This window comes from Macadamia integrifolia, unplaced genomic scaffold (assembly GCF_013358625.1).
Source record: "Macadamia integrifolia cultivar HAES 741 unplaced genomic scaffold, SCU_Mint_v3 scaffold998, whole genome shotgun sequence".
In the NCBI taxonomy this organism is placed as follows: Eukaryota; Viridiplantae; Streptophyta; class Magnoliopsida; order Proteales; family Proteaceae; genus Macadamia; species Macadamia integrifolia.
The window spans coordinates 68738-74585 of NW_024870614.1; the positions used below are offsets into that span (position 1 = coordinate 68738).

At 36.0% G+C, this 5848-nt stretch overlaps 1 pseudogene; it reads left to right on the forward strand.

Annotated features, from left to right (window-relative positions):
• LOC122070760 overlaps positions 1 to 3320 on the forward strand; it is a 25383-nt pseudogene extending 22063 nt beyond the window's left edge.
• Positions 3321 to 5848: the final 2528 nt, after the last annotated feature.

Genomic DNA, 5848 nt, shown 5'->3' on the forward strand with positions numbered 1-5848 from the left:
GTTGGCTTTGTTTTGGCTTAGCCTTTTCTCCCCCCTTGTATATTCTTCTCTCTTGGTAATGAATTATTTATTCATCCAAAAAAAGAGGAAAGTGTCGAGTACGTATGTGAATATAATTAAGGATATATATAAAGGTGTGGTGGCTACAGTGAGATTTGTGGGAGGTCAAGGCAAGGAATTCCCAATCACGATTGGACTACATCAAGGATCGATTCTAAGCCCCTATTTGTTTGCACATATCATGGATGAATTAACTAAGTGCATGTTAGATGAGGTCCCCTAGTGTATGCTCTTCGTAGATGACATCGTCCTAGTGGATGAGACTAATGCAGGGATTAACACTAAGTTGGAGTTTTGGAGATCAAAATTGTAAACAAGAGGTCTTAAGATTAGTAGATCGAAGTTGAGTATGTCAAGTGTAACCTTACCCGCTCTATGTTGGATAATGATATGGTGAGATTTGAGGGGACAGATATTCCTCAAAGTGATTGTTTTAGATACATGGAGCCTACCATAAATAAAGAAGGTGACATAGAGGATGATATCTCACAGTGAATTAAAGTGGGATGGATGAAGTGGAGAGTTGCATCTGGATTCCTTTGTGATCGACGATCCCTTTAAAGCTTAAGGGAAAATTCTATAGGACTGTTGTGTGTGCAACTATGATGTATGGGCAGAATGTTGGGCAGTCAAGAAGAGTCATATTGAGAAACTATGTGTAGCTGAGATGAGGATGTTAAGATGGATGTCCGTAAAACTAGGAATGATAAAGTATGGAATGAGCATATTAGATATGTTTTGAGAGTGGCCTGATCAACGACAAGCTCTATGAAAGTCGTTTGAGGTGATATGGTCATGTCCAACTGAGGCATGAGGACGCCCCAGTAATGAGGAGTGATTGGATTTAGATTGAAGGAGCCAAAAGAGCTAGAGCAGGTCTAAAATGACCATAGACAAAGTGGTGAGTAATGTCATCCATACTTTTGGAGAGAAAGGATCCATGTAGCCGTCCTCATTTAGTTGAGACTTTCCTAACTTCTGGGCTGTGCCTCTTCCCCCTTACTCTCATATATATTTTTTTCATCTCTCATTTTCTTATCTCTCCCCCCCCCCCCCCCACTCCTGTTTGGACTTTTCAATTTTGTTTTATATGTATCCATGTGGCCGACCCTATTAAGTTGGGATAAGGCCAAGTTTTTTGTTCTTGTTTAAGTGCTTAAGGTTTTGTAAGATTTTTTTGTGCTACAGTGTCTCATAGCTGAACACCGAAGAATTTCAACATTGCTATAGTTAGGAACAAAATCTATCTCATTTTGTGAGAAAAAGAGGCCTATTTCTGCCCCCCAAGCTTGTGCAGCTGAATGAGCATGCTTGAGCTCAGCCAGCTGCCCACTTAGCTGAAGCCAGGATTTACTCTTGGTTGGCTCAGCTTTGTATGGTTTATTGACTGCACGAAACTAGGATTGACTCATGGTTGGATCAGCTTTGCTTGGTTTATTGACAGCAGAGATGTGGGCTTGCAAGGTTTTCTGGGGTATTGCTGATCCTGATCCAGAAGACTTGGCTTGGATAAGGATCAGATAAGTCCTTGTAGAATTCTTTTTTAGCTTTCCAAAAATTTTCCCCATTTGGTAAGGACAGCCAAGTCATGAAAACTCATTAGTTTGAATATTGTTCATTTATTGTTTCTTTTGGCTATTTTGTCTGAAAAAGAATCTTTTAAACGTTTGCGATGTTTTTTTCCTCTTACTTTAAACTAAGATTAAAATTGATTACAAAATTTAATTGTTTTATGGCTAATACAATGTACTGCACTTCCTTTATCCTTGGCTGCTAGAGCACATCACTGGTCTTGGTTTTCATGGTTTTGTTTCCGGGTTTAGGTAGTCTGGCATGACTGAATGTATTCCAGGACCAAAATTGTTGGCCAAGTTCCTTGGTTAGCTAGTTACCGCAGAGGTTTACTTATGTGAGCCTAAACTGAAATTAATCTGTGTAGAAGTGGTAGTGGCTTCCCCAATTCCATACCTGCTGGTTGAAATGGGAAAAAAAAAGGGGAAAATTACTTTTCTAGTCTTGGTTTTCTTCATATCAGGTATAGTACTTTACAAGGTACTAATAGTTGGGATTCAATCCCTTGAACATTCTTATGTGAGTAGTAGTTTTGTTTTTCTTCGTCTATCTACAAGGTGTTTCGGATGCACTGTCTTACATAGATAATCTTTAGCCGTTATTAGATTAGGTCTCGTCATGTTATAGACAAAAATAAGTGCTAAATATGCTTCTAGTGGAGAACAACCACCTATTACACCAGACGAACATTCAAGGTCTGTTGATGAGCTGGAGGAGATGGAGACTTTCCGTAGCCCAAACTCATCAACAATCATTCTCTCATTTTTATGTCTGGTTGTCAGGATGTTGTCGTTCAGCCCTTCAAGTAATAGGGACTGGTGATCATGCTTCAGGAATGGCAGCTAACATATGACAGTTTATTTTAGTCCATTATAATCCCTGGCCTCTTTACTGTTTAACACATAACTCCCCCAAAGTAAACATCTCATCTTTCTGTACCTTCATTCTGAAAATATCATTGTGTTCCCTGATTTTGTCTATATGTGGACTAAAGTAAATCTTTTATTACTTTATTATTAATGTATGATATCTAAATGTTATTATATTAAGTCTTAAATTGACTAATTTTCTAGGTACACATGCAATATCATTTCATTTTTATATGAAGCACAAACATGCACTAGTTGAAAATGTTCTTTAGTCTGCAGAGTACCGAATACATTTTGCTGTACGCTTGTTGACCTAAATAGACTGCTTTAGTAAATGGAAATTGATTAACTTGTCTGTATTTTATGAGCAGGGAAGCTAAAAGAAATGGGGAACTCTGTACTAGGGCGCTTCAGTATGAGCGTTGACAACTTCAAAGCTGTTAAAGATCCAAACACTGGATCCTATTCCATCTCATTCTCATTCCAGAAATAGGACTGCATGCGAGTCTTTTGATGTTTTATGATTTCAGGAGAGAAAGAAAATTGAAATGGGTGAGAAATATTGTGAATGAGATTGGTAAATGATTATAGCTTCATTAAGAGAGCATGCTGTGTTGCAGAGTTAACATGAAAATGAAACTGGGAGCTTGTATAAGTCTATAAAGTCTTGTCTTCTGTGAGCGCCAGGGCTGCTATAAGGTTGTTTTGATTCAAATCAGAGTAGGTACTTGGAACGAATGCCTGTTTGAATGGTGGTCTCCTTCAGCATCTCTTGAATTGAACCAAAGCTGAACCTGCCATGTCTTCTTCCAGAATATATAGCAGTTATTTCTCTTGATTGATATAAAAGATTGTTAGTTTCGAATCTTTGGTACTCCAAAATGAATAAATTTTCAAATTTGTCACTGAACTCCACTTTAACCCGTGACCCTACCTTCACCTCCAATTCCCCTTCCAACCTTGTACCCAGCCACCACCACCGCCCTCCTTGTAACCCCATCCTGTCCTCGCCTGAAACCTCGAACTGAAGCACCCTTAAAATCAATGACGATAAATCTCACCATCCAATCCTTGCTCGCATTAAGGCTCCGTTTGGTTACAATGGCAATTTAAAGGGAAGAGAAATGAAATTTTTATATTTTAAAAATAATTTTTTATAACCATTACCTCATGTGATTGTATGAATTACTTAATTTTTTTAACCATATTTAGTAATAGTATTGTACATGTAATTTTTCTTTGGGGAATTTACTATCACTCTCCTACACTTGGTCTATATGTACTAAAACTCCCTTACACTTTACCTTTTTACTGAAGCACCTTTTTACTGTTTTTTAATTTTTACATCTCTTTCTACCCTGCTCTTTTAAAATACCTGGATTATCCCTTCTTTTCACCTGTAATCTATTACGCCTTTTTTAAAATTGATTGGTTCAAAACATTGGTTTGAACCAAACCACTGACTTTAGCCAAAACAAGGGGTAAATTACTAAAAAAATAAAAAAATGAAATGTTTATAACCATTATCTCATGTGATTGTATAAAATATTTAATTTTTTAAACCATATTTAGTAATAATATATTGTACATGTAATTTTTCTTTGGGGAATTTATTGTCACTTCCCTACATTTTACCTTTTTATTGATATTACCTTGCTTTTTAATTTTTACATCTCTTTCTCCCCTGCTCTTTTAAAATACCCGGATTATCCCTTCTTTTCACCTATAACACATTTTTTAAATTGATAGGTTGAAAACATTGGTTTGTATCAAACCACTGAATTTGGCCAAAACAAGGGGTAAATTACAAAAAAAAAAAAAAAAAGAAGTTTCGATCCCTTCTTGGTTGAGAAGAAGACCTCTTCTCCTTCAAATTTCATTCTCGGCAAGACGGGAAGACAACTCAAGGTTCTCTCTCTCTCTCTCTCTCTCTCTCTCTCTCTCTCTCTCTCTCTCTCTCTCTCTCTCTCTCTCTCTCTCTCTGTTAATGGGGTTTGGGATTCTATTTTTACCTATTGTTTATTGGGGTTCACTTGCTTGGGTTATGCTTGCAGATTGAGATAATAAATGGATTGGGAATGGACTGTTGCAATCCCAGGAAAGGTCTTATGGTCAAATGGATTGGGAATGCCATGATACCTTTGTAAGAATATTCTTTAGAATATTCTCTTTCTCTATTATTGTCTCATATACCAATTAGGTAATTGACTGATATTAATCTCATAGAATTGGATTCCAAATAGGAAACTCACTCTTCATCTAATTAGGGAAAAGAGTCTTACCCTATTTGACACACATTGATGGAAGGGTGCATAAAATTTATTTAATAGGACTCTAGGTCCTCCTCCTACCCTAACGTCAATCTCATTATTGGTTTCATCACCAAGAGAGCATTAAGGAGAGTTAGTGGGAGAGACCTGGAGGATCCATTGTGTTCGTGATTGGGATTGCAGGAATAAAGATACGAGAAGAATATAATGGCGGAAAATTCTTCACGTGAACGATATGCGTTTGCTCTTATAGTTTAATTTCATGATTCAATAATTATATGGCAAGATCCTATCTATTGTTATTAGTAGGAATAACTTCCTTCAAGTGGTATTAGAGCTGTATGGTTACGCTAATGTGTTCTTGAATCACATGGAAAGTACTGTTCATTAATAGTATTCGGCACTGTTCATGAACAGTACCACTGTGCACGGCACTATTCATGAACACTGCCGGTACTGTTTACGGCACTATTCAAGTATTGTTATTTACGGTACTGTTCATGAACAGTACTCGACTCATATTATGTTAATATGATCCAATTGATCGGATCGGCTTGAATGAGATGAATTGTATTAGTTTTGATATTAATCTATATGATTCATGACCAATATCATACGGACAATTGCAAAATCTCCTTTATGTTATTTGCATGGGATTCACAAGCATTGAAAATATTTAAACTCTAATTGTAAATTAGGGTTTATTTGTTATACTTTACCCAAAGATTTATTTTGTATAATGTAATTTAGGGTTTTGAGTTTGTGGCAAAAAAAAATAAAAAAAAAAACCCATATTTGGGGTTTAATAAACTAAACCCATTATGAAAGCCCATATTATAGGGTTTAATGAAATAAACCCATTATGTAAGTCCATCTTTTCCTTGTTTAAACTCATTAAAGGCTTTTGATTAAATGAAACCATAAGCCCATTATGAAATAAATTCATCTCTATTTCTTACTTAAGCATATTAAAGGGCTATTTTTTTCATTGTTTCTATTCTTGGTTATTTATTTCTATTTTTGAATACGTTTCTCTTTATGCCTTATTTTTTATTCTATTCATAATAGAGATGGTTT